Here is a 16,024-nt window from a genome sequence, read left to right as displayed (position 1 = left end):
GCGTGCTTTATATAACGTGATGTATTAGAATTGTACGAATCTGACATAATCGTAAACGTGTGCCATGATTTGCTTGTTAGAAATGTTTTAGCTTAGCATAACTTTAGTGGAGGCTTTGGCCTAGTTGCCTTGTCTCACGGTTTAGATGCTCGTATTTTTCCAATGTGCTAATAAAACGTGTATTCTTGCTTGAAGCTGTACTTTTCCAGTGAGATCAGTTCACATGCTTATCTTTAAGGTTTCGTGCCAGCCTGGCATCTTCTTCTTTGCTCCAAGGTCAATCTGCAGGTGCGGACAATGGAAGCTCTGAAAGTGAGTTAATTGGTAAAATATGTTGCAACTTACGTTCCTGACTCCAAGGATAATGTATGCCTAGGTAGAAGCTTGTAAATTGATGTTTTTGATTGGACAATTTGAAGCCAACCTATGAACCCTCCAATGGAAGACCCTACTGGATTTGAACTGTTGTGTATTTAAACCAGGTGCACAAGAAGAAAGCAGCCATTACCAGTGATTACCAGCCATTACAGACATTGCGGACATTACAGCCATTTGCCAGCCATATACCCGCCAGTTTGCAGGACATTGCAGCCATTATGGCCCATTTTGCTGCGACGCCATTTTGAAAGAGACTTTAAGTAATTCTCGCCCTAGAGACTTTAACTTTGATTCGTCCCTTTGCATGAAGTAGTAGTTTTGTCCTTTTATCTTGCCGCTGTGAGGCAATTGCCCCGTCCACCCTACCCCTTTGCCCCCATCCCATACTGATCGAATCCGGTACCTGTGAGATGAAGACTTCCTTGAATGCTGATTGAATTTGGTAAATATGAAAGGAAAATGTACAATTGCATTGTGTTTCTTTTAGGTAACCAACTGCTGATTTTTGATAAGAGCCATAGTTAGGAGTTTTCCAAATTAATGTTGCTAAATTGTTTTTGCATGAAACCCCACATGCAGATGCTAATTTGAGGTTAGATGAGGATCCATTTTGTTGCACGATGCAATTTGAGACCTTGTTATGCTGACTAATGTATGCAATTAGCTCATTACAGATTATAGTTTTAGTGGTTTGCGTTGCTATCATAGAAGGCATTGTTATTCAAATGCTGCATAGATTGCATCTTTTCGCCGTTATGGACAGCTATTAATGTTCATTTACATATATCATTTGGTGTTGAGACACATCTATATTGTGCTAGCTTTGTTAATATAGGGAAATAAATTCATTAACTTTGCAATAAACTGGTGTGGTTATTCATGGCCGAAAGGTCATGGTTTCGTCGAAATGTATTCTGGATTAATTGTGAAGTGTTATGTTGATCAGGGCATTGCTTATGTTCGTTATTGATTATTGGTTTGATTAAATTGATCACTCAAGAGTGAAGAGAGTCCCACTTGGCCAAAAGATTAATCGACCTAAGAGCGTCCACATACAGGTAATTTATTAAGCCGGAACGCTCTATCAGTGGTGAGGGGTGCCAAGAAGATTTTCGCTTCTTGGTCAGAGGCGCTGGTACAATTTTCAGAGTGATTGCACTTGCCTGTGGTGATAGCACATGCCAAGTCCATTGGAATTTTGCAGCAGGAGAGAGCTAAATTATGCGATATGGTTGAATATACTATGCGTGCAATGCTGCCCATTTTATGGTAGTATTGCTACTTTATTTTGTGTTTTACACCTGGCATTGCTGTCTGAGCAAATATTTTACATCCTTACTGATAAGCATGGTCATCAGTAACATAGAACTGCCAGGAGGAACAATAAAAGCTATCTCACAAAATTGCAAACATTCAGCAGCAATGAGATCATAAGACCCATTTGTAAAGTTCCTGGTGCATCCGATATGCTTAAGAAACTGTGAAGTAATGAGGAAGTTACAAGCTGGTGCTCCCAATTCCCCAGCTTCCCAGCCCAATGACATGATTTCCTGCTGATCCCAATGGACGTCATTTAGGGGTCACGAGGGGTCGCGAACCGTGGCACTGCCTTTGCGACCCCTGGCTTCAGAGGTGGCAAATTCAGTGCCAGGAACACAGCGGCAGCTCTCCTTATGGATATCAATTGGGACTGTGCTCTCTTTGTTTGATGTAAATTTGTATTACATTAATAGTGAATAATAACATATTATTCAGTACTGGAGTAATAAAAATAAGGTACAGTTAGCTGGAATATGCCCCTCCATGGCAGCTAAGGTAAGTAAAAGTACTTTTCAATGTACGTTGGGTGTGTGCTTGTGGGTGACAGTGCGTTTAAGTGAAAGAGTGTGTGTGTAAGTGTGAATGTGTGTGTGTGGGTAAGTATTTGTGTGTGAATAAAAGTGGAGGTCAAAGGGCGTGTGATATCACTTCCACTACCCCAGGCATTTTGGTGAATTGACGTCCATGCAGAGCCTGAGCACTGTGAAGTGTGCCCTTTGTGTATTAATGTCACCTTCATCCATAGTTAGTATCCGTTGTGTGAGGAGCGTTGCTTTCATCCTGACAGAAGAGTGCTGTGTGTGCACTGCACATGCAGTTGCTGTCTGCAGAATTAGTCGTTCACACTCAATTAAAGCCACATGATTTTCTTTGAAATTAATGAGACCCTCCCCCCCCCCCCGGCCGTACATTCCTGGAATTAAAACATGCTGTGTAAGGATCAAGAGCCCAGCTGCTTCCGCGCCCAAACGAGGAGCGTCCGAGAGGCAGGCCGACAAGAGACCTGCTAACCATTAGACAGCAGTGCGTTCGGTTGGCAAGGCTGTAGTGTTGTTAATGCTACCTGACATCGCTTCCCTCCAAAACATGAGGCAGTAGGCAAACTTGCTTGTCTTAGTTAGCGTCCAAGGTTCTTATATTTAAGAATACATGTCCCCAATGGATCTTTCCCTCTTCTGTATTACATTATTGCAATTTTACATTTCTGTGACAACATAAGATTCTGGTTGTGCTGATGTAATTAAGTTGTTATCTCTAATACCATATTTTGTGCTTTTTAAAAATAATATACCTACATCACTTGTAGAGTCTGCATTACTCAGTCACCAAGAATGAAGTATGCACATTCTGTGGTAGAAGGCCCCGTCCATGGACAGCAGGAAGGAGCATCTGACTCATATTGCTGCTTCTTGCTTGAGCACAAGTTTCTCTAGCCTGTTTCTAGATCCTCCACCCTGCGTGCCCCTTCCTCAGCTCAAGGGAAGTACCAAACTACACTCAAGAAAATGGGGCACAGGGTAGGTGTATCTTGTGAAAAAACATCTCCTCTAAACATAATTCCCTGGTCTAATCTTGTGCAATCAGTCTCTCAGGTGGCCCCTCCTGTCAATGAGGGAGCATGAAATGAAAGACAAGCAGAGAAGAAGTTAAGATATGAGGGGATGATGTGGGTATTTCAGACGAATGACAAGGTGAGGAAGAGTTGGTGAATAGGTGAAAGCACTTTGCTCAGGCAGGTCTGTATCCATTGATGAGTTGTTCATGTTGCCATCACCATTAAAAAAGTCTGTGTCTCATCGCAATCTCAGCTTGTGGATTTGCAAACCATCAGAGTTGCTTTGTTCATCCAGTGATAACACATACACACTCAACAGAGACGAGTACTGTGTTGATAAAACTGTGCAGAAGTTCTTTGACCATATTGTCTTTAAAAAGGGATGTACCCAGGCCCTGAAAAGGTAGAAAGGTAGGTGCATTGGAGTCTTGACCAGTTTTGCTTCTCAGATTTTTTCTGGGCCAACTGAGCTACGGAAGACAAATACCCCCTCAGAATATTAATTCCTGCATGGGCTTTCCTCAGTGTGGGCTTTCCTGACTATTCAGCATATTTAGATGATATGTTTGCCTTCTTGTCTGCCTCTACAAGAGACATTCTTGTGAGAAATGGGGTCTCTGGTGGGCAGTTAGTTTGAACTCTGTCCAAGCAGAGACCATCACTCTAGTTAGGGCAATGGAGAAAAACACTTAGCTAACCCTTGCTTACCCCATTGGTAGCTTGGCATAAGCAGTCAGGCTTATTTCAGAAGCAATGTGTAAAGTATTTGTACCAACACACACTGTAACACAGTGAAAACACTAAAAAATGGACACCAAACAGGTTTTGAAAAATAGGCAATATTAATATAAATTAAACAAGACCAAAATGACAAAAATCCAACATACACAAGTCAAGAAATGAATTTTCAAAAGGATAAGAGTCTTACTCCATATAAAACAATGGAAACATTGATTTTACACAAAGTACCTGTCTGTGTCAAAAATAAAGCTGCACGGGCGACCTTGTTTCGGAAAAGTCTGCCAATCGTTGATTCCTTACTCACAAGTGAGGCCGTGCGTCATTTCTTCTCCGGTTGGGTCAGTGATGCATTGTTTTTCTCCCTTACAAGAGAGCGATGTGTCAATTTCCTGACAGGACACCTCAAATCTGCATTGATTCATGATGACTTTGACGCACAGGGGCGATGCATGGGAAATCCGGTCGCATGGTCTTAGAAAACCGCACTGCATGGGGTTTGCATCATTATCAGCAGCCACAAGCGGGTGTTGGGTCATTTCTCTAGCCATGATGTGTCACTCTCCCAGCTGCGATGCAGGTGGAGCGTCAATTTTAGCCACGAAGTGGGTGGCATGTCGCTTATCAGCCGCGTTACAGTTGATGCTTCAAAAATTTCCCTGCACTGCATTCTTTGTGTGGAATTGAGCTCTTGTTCTGCCAACTTCACCTTTCAAGGGCCCAGGGACTGGATAGAGCACCACTTAGCAGGGCAGGCGTCTCAGCAGAGAGTCCAGGTGTTGGAAGAGGAAGTCTTTGATGTCACTGAAACTTCAAAACAGGAGGCAAGCTCAGTTCAAACCATTGGAGATTCGTTTTCAAGCAGTAATACACAACAGTCCAGTCTTTGTCCCCTTCACAGGCAGTAGTAGCAACTGTAGGATAGCCCAACAAAGCACAGTCACAGGCAGGGGCAGCACTTCTCCTCAGCTCTTCTCCTTGGCAGAGGCTCCTCTTGGTTCCAGAAGCGATCTAAAAATCCAGGATTTTGGGTCCACTACTCATACCCCTTTCTGCCTTTGAAGTAGGCAAACTTCAAAGGAAAGTCTCTGTTGTTCACAAGATTCTGCCTTGTCCAGGCCAGGACCCAGACTCACACCAGGGGGTTAAAGACTGCATTGTGTAAGTGCAGGCACAGCCGATTCAGGTTTAAGTGACCACTCTTCACTCTACTCCAGCTCAGATGGCTCACCAGGATATGCAGGCTTCACCCCAGCTCCCTTTGTGTCACTGGCTAGAGGAGATTCACAAACAGCTGAACTGTCAGTCTGACCCAGCCAGGGAATCCACAAACAGGCAGAGTCACAGAATGGTTTAGGCAAGAAAATGCCTACATTCTAAAAGTGTCATTTTCAAACTAACAATCTAAAAAGCAACTCCACTAAAAGATGTATTTTAAAATTGTGAGTTCAGAGACCTCACGTTCCATATTTCTATCTGCTCTCAAAGGAAAACTGCAATTTAAGAATATTTAAAGGCAGCCCTCATGTTAATCTATGAGAGAAATAGGCCTTGCAACAGTAAAAACTGAATTTGGCAGTATTTCACTATTAGGACAAGTAAAACACATAGGTACATGTCCCAACCTTAACATACACTGTCCTTCTGCCCATGGAGCTACCTAGGGCCTACCTTAGGGATGCGTTACATGTATAAAAAGGGAAGATTTAGGCCTGGCAAGTGGTTACACTTGCCAAGGTGAATTGGCAGTTTAAAACTGCACACATAGACACATAGCACTACAGTGGCAGGTCTGAGCCATGTTTACAGTGCTACTAATGTGGGTGGCACAACCAGTGCTGCAGGCCTACTCGTAGCATTTGATTTACAGGCCCTGGGCACCTCTAGTGCACTTTAGTAGGGACTCACTAGTGAATCAAATGTGCCAATCATGGAAAAGCCAATTACACAAACATTTTCCACAGGAACAATTGCACTTTAGCACTGGTCAGAAGTGGAAAAGTGCCCAGAGTAACAACAACAACAAAATCAGAGTCCAGCACACAGTCAAAATATGGGAAGCAGAGGAAAAAAGACAGGGTGGACCACACCAAGGGTGCCAGGTCTAACAATTCTCAATTAAATCCTGAACCCATTTGTGTTCTTGCTGTCAATGTCTTTATGGCCTGACAAATGGCTAGCAGCCTTCAAGAAGGTGCACTTTGGAGTTCAAGCAAAAACATTCAAAACATTTCCAGGTCATAAACCAATACACAGGGCTGCTACAAGATTCCATGGAAAGGCACCAAGGAGTTAACAGGTATTTATGCTGTGTCACAGCAGCTGTGAGCTTGCAGTGCATCTACTAGCTAGCTTGAGCTGCAGCACACAGTGAAACCAACTGTAATTTGATTGAACACATACATTTTTGCCTCTATAACATGTTATATCTTATAATAATAAGATTTTTATGGTGAGGCGGTTGATGAAAGACCCAGTTTCAGAATGGGGAAGTGTGTGGGCACTGAGCAGGCATTGGGTGAAGGTCTACTGATCTCTGGTCTGCCATGATTAAAGGCAGCAGTGGTGCCAAGAGCAATTTTCAGAGTGGGGTGGTCTCATGAATGTTGCATGACTGACTGAAGTCACAGGGACTGTGAAAAATACAAGGGTAGCTGTGCACAAAGAACAGGTGTTATAAATGTACAACAGCCTGCACCCATTTAGTATGAAAGTGATAAGAGTGTAGCATGTAGCTGGTGGTGCATTTGTGGCACACTGTCACAAATATTTTACTAATGAATGCTGCAGTAGCATAGCACACTGTCACTTACCCATATCCCCCATTTCCATCGCAATAGCCCCTATAATTGCATAGACAATTGTGCAGTAAATCTACTTATAAAACTATATAGCATACAAGCATGTGGAAATATGGTTCTTTTGTTCGTCCTAACTGCTTCTATATTTTGAAATATTTGCGCAGTTTGTTTGCAGTATTAACATTTTCTTGAGTTAGAAATGTGTTTGCATCTGGCACCCTTTCTCTTAACGGTTCCTGTACCACAGCAAGATTGCCACACACTTCTGTAGGAAAGTACCATCTTGCCTGGCAAGTTACCCCCATTTTTAATTGTGTGTCAGTTTGTTTTTGCCTGTCTCACTGGGATCCTGCTAGCCAGGACCCCAGTGCTCATTGTTGTGGCCTGAATGTGTTCCCTGTTTGGTGCCTAACTGTGTCACTGAGGCTCTGCTAACCAGAACCTCAGTGTTTATGCTCTCTCTGTCTTTAAAATTGTCACAGCAGGCTAGTGACCATTTGTATCAATTCTAATGGGCACACTGGAACACCCTTATAATTTCCTAGTTTATGGTACCTAGGCACCCAGGGTATTGGGGTTCCAGGAGATCCCTATGGGCTGCAGCATTTCTTTTGCCACCCATAGGGAGCTCAGAAAATTCTTACACAGGACTGCTAGTGCAGCTTGAGTAAAATAACGTCCACGTTATTTCACAGCCATTTTACACTGTACTTAAGTAACTTATAAGTCACCTATATGTCTAAGCCTCACTTGGTGAAGGTTAGGTGCAAAGTTAGTAAGTGTGAGGGCACCCTGGCACTAGCGAAGGTGCCCCCACATAGTTCAGGGCAATTTCCCCAGACTTTGTGAGTGCACAAATAATGCACACGTTTGAAATGTGCCCACGGGGAGTGGTTATCAATGTATATGGAGACTAATAGAAAAGGCTTATTCAATTCTGAATTTTATGCAATAATGTTTGAATTTGTATTAGTATATCGTAATTAGGGTTATGTGCTGAGAGTGCTTTACTTAACATGGAGGGCTTTAGTTTAGCGAGGGTCTGGGCCTGGCTGCCTGGCCTCATATTGAATAGTATTTTCTAACATGTAATGTGCTGTTTTCCTGAAGGACACGAAGCTGTATTTTTCCAAGAGCTCTATGTGTGTATTCGTAGTAAATTCTTCCTCGTGAGAACCGACTTGTTCAAGGCGATGTTTTTGCTAAATGCAACAGTGTAATTCGTAACAGGTGCAAGGTTAACCGTACTGAGAGAAGACAATGAAGACACTGACTGGAGTGCAAAGTGTAACATTTCCTACCTGACATTCTAACCGTTGAAGACGTCAATAACATGGACCAATCCGTGACATGGGAACTGTGAACTGTGGAACGTTCTAGTAAGGTGCTTACTGGATTATTGGACAGAGATAATAATGCACCAAACTTCATCCAATGAGGAATTAGGGAATAGTTAGACAGTTTTGATTTAACGGCGAGACCCAAGAAGAAACAGGGGTCTTTTTAGCTCACTTCACTCCAATTCACTCTGTTTCGCCATCTCCATTTGTCATTTCCTCCATCCCCATTCTCCAAGCCCATACTTTAGTTTAGTGTCCTATCACCTAAACCATCCTCTGCCCACCTTGTGCTTGATATTATCTTCTTCTCTATCAGAGGGAAAAATATGTTCCTTAGCTATGCTATCTTAAGACTATGTCCCGTCCTATCTCTGCTGATGGTGAATCGACTGGTATCCTGAGGACGAAGACTGACGCTGCTTGCTGATCTGTTGGATTGGTAACTATCTGATATAATTGTGATTGTCTATTTGCCTTTTCTTTCTAGGTATCAACTGCTATTTTGATAGAGGCCCTATTATAGATATTTTCTAAATTCTTGCTACCGCAGTTTTGCGCCAGAAAAATTAGCGCCGGCTAACGCCATTCTGAAGCGCCATGCGGGCGCCGTATTTATTGAATGACGTTAGCCGGCGTTAGCCGACCGGCGCTGCCTGGTGTGCGTGAAAAAAAACCAGGTACACCAGGCAGCGCCGGCGTAGGGAAAAATGGCGTTTGGGCGTCCAAAAATGGGGCAAGTCAGGCTGAGGCAAAAAAATCGTCTTAACCCGATTAGCGCCATTTTTTTACGACGCCCATCCCCCATTGAAATGACTCCTGTCTTAGCAAAGACAGGAGTCATGCCCCCTTGCCCAATGGCCATGCCCAGGGGACTTCTGTCCCCTGGGCATGGTCATTGGGCATAGTGGCATGGCCACAAATTTTTGTTTTTTAAAAAATATACCTGGACTTACCTTAATGTCCCTGGGGTGGGTCCCTCCATCCTTGGGTGTCCTCCTGGGGTGGGCAAGGGTGGCAGGGGGTGTCCCTGGGGGCAGGGGAGGGCACCTCTGGGCTCATTCTGAGCCCACAGGTCCCTTAACGCCTGCCCTGACCCAGGCGCTAAAATCCGGCGCAAATGCGGGTTTTTTAGACCCGCCCACTCCCGGGTGTCATTTTTGCCCGGGAGTATAAATCCGACGCAATAGCATCGAAGTCATTTTTTAAGACGGGAACGCCTACCTTGCATATCATTAACGCAAGGAAGGTGTTCACGCCAAAAAATGACGCTAATTCCATGAACTTTGGCGCTAGACGCGTCTAACGCCAAAGTATAAATATGGAGTTAGTTTTGCGTCAAATTTGCGTCGAAAAAAACGACGCAAATTTGGCGCAAACGGAGTATAAATATGCCCCTAAACGTTTTGCATGAAGCCCAACATGCTGATGCTAATTTGAGGTTAGTTAAGGCATTAATACCGTGTGCAAATAGACAAATGACTGAGTTCTTGCTTTGTTGAACCATGTACCAATGAGACTCTGCTAAGTTGATTCATATTAAATGATGTGTCTAAGTACTAAATGAATATAGTCTATGTCTTGATTAAGTTGTGCTCTGATTGCTAATTAGAAGTGATTCTGATATGGTTTATTGATACTGAAGTTAACAGACATGGTACTAGATTGTAACTAATAGGGAAATAAGTGCCAGATGTAGCAAGGGTTTTGCGACTCGCAAACGGCGAAAAACGCCGTTTGCGAGTCGCAAAAGCCTCTTTGCTATGTAGAAATGCATTATTTGAGTCGGAACCGACTCGCAAAATGCATTTCCGACTCGCAAATAGGAAGGGGTGTTCCCTTCCTATTTGCGACTCGCAATGCTATTCATTTTCATTGAGCGCAGTTACCATCCACTTTAAGTGGATGGTAACCCAGGCGCAAACGGGAAGGGGTCCCCATGGGACCCCTTCACCTTTGTGTCTGGAAAAAAAAATAAAAAATTCAGAGCAGGCAGTGGTCCAAGGGACCACTACCTGCCCTGAAAAATACCGAAACTAAAGGTTTCGGTTTTTTTTCAAAGTGCAGCTCGTTTTCCTTTAAGGAAAACGGGCTACACTTTGAAAAAAAAGATGCTTTATTTAAAAGCAGTCACGGACATGGTGGTCTGCTGTCTCCAGCAGGCCACCATCCCCGTGAGTGCCCTGAATCGCTATGGGGTCGCAAATTGCGACCCACCTCATTAATATTAATGAGGTGGGTCTTTGCAACCCCATAGCGACTCGCAGAAGGTGTCTGAGACACCTTTCTGCATTCCAAATTGCGAGTTGCAATTTGCGACCCCATAGCGATTCAGGGCCCGAAATGTCTTAACACTTGACTGAATTGGTGTAGTTATTCATGGACGAAAGGTCATGGTGTATTAAATTATTGATTCCTATTGATTGTTTATTGAGAAATTGTCATTATTGGTTGCTCATTGATTTATTGGTTGGTGAGGACAAGGAAATATCTCGTACTGGGAAGTCCTCAAATGTGGTCCAAAGGTTTGTCAACCTAAATGCGTCTCCTTGTAAGTTTACTGATTGAGGCTCTGATGTGCTAACAGTTCCTAGGCTAGTAACTGATCCCCGTAAGACAGGGCTCATGATAAAAATACAAGAGAAGAGCAACGATGAGTATGACTAACTCATTTGGTTGATTTATGCCTACATTACAGCTTGTCTTCAACTTTTTGAGTCTATGATGACACGTCTAGGATTTAAACTCAGCAACAGGCAGATTGGAGCTGAATCTGTTTAAAGAATTAATGCTATGCCTGCCAAAATTTTTGAGAGCCTCCTCCTGTGACTTACCAAATGTAAATCGAACTTTTAGTCCATTAGTAAAATAGCTTTAAACAGATTGGCCCAATGCTTGAACATTTGTGAACAGTCTTGCATGAAAAAGGTGAGAAATTGCAAGTGCAATGCAGTCATAAATAGGGTTAAAATAATCTCTTGTGATTTTATCTCAAGCAGTTAACACAGCTTGCAGGTGTTTCCAAAGAAGTACCATAGGAGTACTCTATATGTGAAAATTCAGAAAGGTTTCACAGTTAATTAGTACATGGAAGTAAAGACTGAATGGAAAAATATGTTTTTCATGCACAACACATACACAGCATGCACAGAAAAAAGAAAAACACGTTTTTAGTGAAATATCAACATTTTGCTATCCTTACTCATTCATATTTAAAAACTAACACCAAAAAGTAGTAATGGCACCAAGTTTCCGCACTCAACTTTAGGATAGCACTGACCTTAGACCTCCTGCATAAGACCTGAGAAAACATACTGCAGGGCAGAGCATACACAGAGCCTCATTTACTAACCTTTGGTGAAGGGCAGTGCCACAAGCCTTCTTGCAGTGATGACCTGCACCAAAAGGGCAGGAATGCACAATATCTCCAAGATAGGCACATTTCTGTCCTTGAACCCTGCACTGGCTCACAAATTGCTGCCATGCTCCAAAGCAGGCACCATTGTATCATGGTGAGAGGGTGCCTGAGTTGTGGGGATGATAGTTTTTGTGTAGAAAGGGGCACCTTCCTGCACAGAAGCAATCACAGGAGGTGTTTTCCTCTTTCGATTTGTGCTGCAAAATGCGGCACACATAGAAGAGGAAAAAAACAGAAAGAAATAATGTAGTTTCTTCCTGTGGCTCCACACTTACACCACCCCTGGGTGGGTGTAGGTTTACAAAACCTTGTAAATCTGGTAATGCATCAAACTCCATGGGTGTTGCGTCGGAGCACCCACTGCAACACCCATGAAATGCCTCCTTGACGCAAAGTAAGGCAACACACAAACTTGCACTGTGTTGCCTTACATCATATCTGCATAGCCATGAAAAGCCAAGTAAAGTGCTTTGCATGGCCTTGTAGATGCAGCCCTGTAGCCTGCGCCGGCAGCTTGTCACAAGAAAGTGATGCACCATTGGCACATACTGCTTTTAAATGAGGCCCACATTGTGAAAATCCTCTACTTTAACCCAATATAAAAAAATGAGTCCCAAAAATAGTCCACATATTCATCAATTCTTCATCCAGTCCATTGTCACTGAAACCAATAAATGTTTATATAGAACTTCATTCTTCAAAATACTTGTTTTGATTTCTCAAAATCTTATCTCCCTTACAGCCCCAGAGCTTACTTCCAAATTCAAAATAGACTCTACAATGTTTACTTGATGTCTGTAGAGCAAATAAAATAACAGAGAGTGTGATGGGCTCAGACCCACTCATTACCATATTAGTAGGACCTGATTCAGAAAGGTAAACATGCACTTTTGTGTTAGTTCGCAATTTATTGGGAATTCTCAAAACTGCATTTTGATCAGCTGTTGAAGTGCTTTAAAAAATGTATGGGAACTGTGATGCTGCATGCAATGGGGCAGGGTCAATGAGTGTGGGGGTGGGGACACAGGTGTGGATAAAAAAACAAAATATTCTCCTTCAGGTAGCTAAATGTATAATAACTCACTGATTAAATTACAAAAAAGATAAGCTAATCAGTGTTATGTCCATATTTGAGTATTATGAAACCTCAATTAGTTAGTGCACGGAGAGGTCTGTGTGTAACCAGAAAGCCAAAGAATGAAATCTTGGTTGGTGCAATGGAGAATTGTGGCTTCTGTGTTGTTAGTGCTACGAGGGCCCAGTCTGTGACAGGAAGCACTGAGAAAATGTAAGACAATATGTTAAACTTGCATTACAGGCAGTATAAAACAGACAGACTGCTACCAAATGTGAAAGAAGGTTTCAGATCAAATTAAAACAGTGCTTCCAAAATATAGGGTTTAGTAATACTGAGAGTGTAGGTAACAATTTATTTTTATTTAACTGTCCTGAAAAGCACACACTGCACAGGTCAGCTGGTAAGTTCCTTGCACTACCAGTTGAGAAGAATATGATTCAATCAATTAAACAAGTACCTGCTCCCAAACCCACTTTACATTTGCAGAATAAACAGTTGTGTGCATTTGCATTTCTTTCAGGTGAGGAGGCACCCTGGCAAGAAGGCCTGTTTATTGTTAAGCTGCCTGCCATAGTCAAAAAAGGAAGATCTTCCTGGAGTCATTCTGAAGTCCTCCGAAGACTTCAGCTGGGCTATTCCTGTAATTAACTGGTGAAGTAATAACAGGCCATCCAAAAGTATGCATATAGGGTGAAATATGTAAATGAGGTGACTCTGGAATCATCCGAAAAACTACTGTAGGATTGTGTTGTGATGACTTCAAGGTGATGATCATTTACTACTGTAGGATGGCCTTCCGATTATTCAGGGGAAAGCATGTGCCACTCCAGGGTAATTCCCTGATGACTTCAGAATACACTAGTATTACTTTAGGATTATAACAGGATGATCACATCATGACTTCGGGGTGGAGTGGTGCTACACCAGGATTGCTACCTGAGTGCTTCAGGATGAATCATAACATGATGATTTCGGGACGAGGCTGTTATTACTTTAGGATGGAGCCCTGGTAACTCCTCCATGTGCTTTTTTTTCTCCACGATGGGCCCATACTGATTTCAAATTGGGGGAGTTATGTCAGGATGATCTCAGAGAATTACTGGGTGAACACTTTTGCTAAAATTATAAAACCTGTTTTTTTTTGCAAAAGGAGTGGATCATCATCACAGAAACACCAGAATTGCTTTTCAGACGAACTATAAAACGAGGTAGATTCCCTTATTTCCACATTTGAGAAAACACATGTCAAGCTGCCTGCATTACCTTGTGCTGCAAAATGATCCAGGAAGTTACTGGCTACCCACTATTACTCTGAAAGGTTTCCCAGTGGCTAATCATAACTATCTAACAACAGTTACCTGTACTGATTGGTTGTTGGGAACAAATTTTATGTGTTGAAAGAGTAAGCATTAAGGTTGCTACGCTCTTGTAATTAGCTTCTCATAACACATTCATAATATCCCAGTTCCTGCATGCTCGTGCCATCAGGTACACAATGTTGCAGCAACTCATTGTTCACTAGAGGATATAATTGGCTGTTGATGCCTTTTCTATACATGTTAAACAGAGGAGGAGGAGACAGGAAATAACAGGTTCCCATTTACCATGCAAACTTCATCCAAACCCTCTCATAAATACTGTAGAATATGTATAGTTACTTCAGGATGATTCAACAATTACTAGGATATATGAAAACCACTCATCCAATTACAATGTAAAGGCAAAGAAGCATTGTTTAGCTAATGCACAGCAACATTCAGAAACCTGCCTATGTCACTACTCCACTACTTGTAATTTTACCTCCAATTTGTACTAGGACTCCTTCCAGTAGTAATGGAAAGGCAGATGAAAGTGAGTGAAATAATGCAACAGGTGAAGAATTTGTTTGGAGAAAGTCAAGCTATGTGTGACTATGGGACGAGGATTTTGTGATGAACTGTGGTTGAGGCCTGTAACTGAGCTTCAACAATATATTGAGAATGGCAGAACAGGATACTGCAACTAAATGGAGTTTGGTTTGAAGATATTGTAAAAGGTCAATGTCAGTGATGGGTGATTGGTGTTTTAGTGGTGAGTGGTTGGCAGTACCTGATGAAAAGTGGCTTGATTTTGGTGGTTTTTGATTCTACAAGTAAGGAAAGAAGTGTTGGTGTGACTCACTGGTAGTTAAAGAGGCTTCACAAAGATGGTGTCATGGAGCTTTCATACGTAACTAAGTAATATGGTTGAATGCTGAATGCAGTGAAAACAGAGTGATACAATGAGCAAATGGTGGATGTGCTATGAGTGGATACTAAATTGAGGTGTAAATGACTATAGGTCTGATTTAGAGGTTGACTGACGGGTTACTCAGTCACAAATGTGATGGATATCCTGTCCACCGCATTACAATTTCCATAAGCTATAATGGAATCATAATACGGGGATGAGACATTCATCACATTTGTGATGGAGTAACCCCATCCACCAAACCCTAAATCAGGTCCTATGTATGATCACATGGTGCATGTGAGTAAAGGCAAGCATGTTTTTGAGGTAAGTTATGTTTTGATTGGATGGTGTGAGCAACTGAGCATGTGACCAATGCGACAGGGTTGTTTTGGGAATTTGGATGAATTATGTGGGTAATAAAGAGGGCAGTGAGTGATACAAGTAATACTGAGTAGCAGGAGAGGTGTTTGAGCTTATACAGTCTGAGAGACCCCACCCAGAACCACAGGGGTCAGAGTTCTAACCCTTTGGTGAAATAACTTCCTCAATACACCAATATAAATTAGAATTCAAGTTTGAATTGCAACCCATAGGCAACCCACTAAGCAATGGAAGTATTTTTGTAACAACCGGCTGCACAAGATAGGTTCAAGGACACAGTGGAAATCCAAACCCTCTTACATAAACAAATCACACACTCACGAAAGCACTAAGACACAAAAAATAAATGTATTTTAAAATGTTTATTTTAAAAATCCAACCTAGTGCATAAAATATGAATGGTAAACACACAAGATGCACAAAAGAAACACAGCTAAACATGTCATGATCAGCAAATCCAATACGAAAGTCTTTAACATGGATGTTTAGAACTTTTCATCCTAACACCGCACGCTATTTCTAAGCAATATGCTATGATTCAAAGCCATAAATAGCTAGCCTATGCTTGCGATTCTTAAAATGCCTCACTCAGCATACCTGGTTTCATTAATACATAGTAACTCAACTATTTTCCATTGCAGTTAGTTCTAAGCTTTGTTATAAACAGTGATTGGCCCAAGGCATATTCTTCTCCAGTGTTGCTCTAAATTGACGCTGGTGTGACCTGATATTCCTGTATGAAGTACCTCACCAACTATGGTCCAATACCTGGGTTTTATAGCATCTGGTCCATGATTTTATTGTATT

This window comes from Pleurodeles waltl, chromosome 2_2 (genome assembly GCF_031143425.1).
Source record: "Pleurodeles waltl isolate 20211129_DDA chromosome 2_2, aPleWal1.hap1.20221129, whole genome shotgun sequence".
NCBI classification, from domain to species: Eukaryota; Metazoa; Chordata; class Amphibia; order Caudata; family Salamandridae; genus Pleurodeles; species Pleurodeles waltl.
This window is presented reverse-complemented; position numbering follows the sequence as displayed.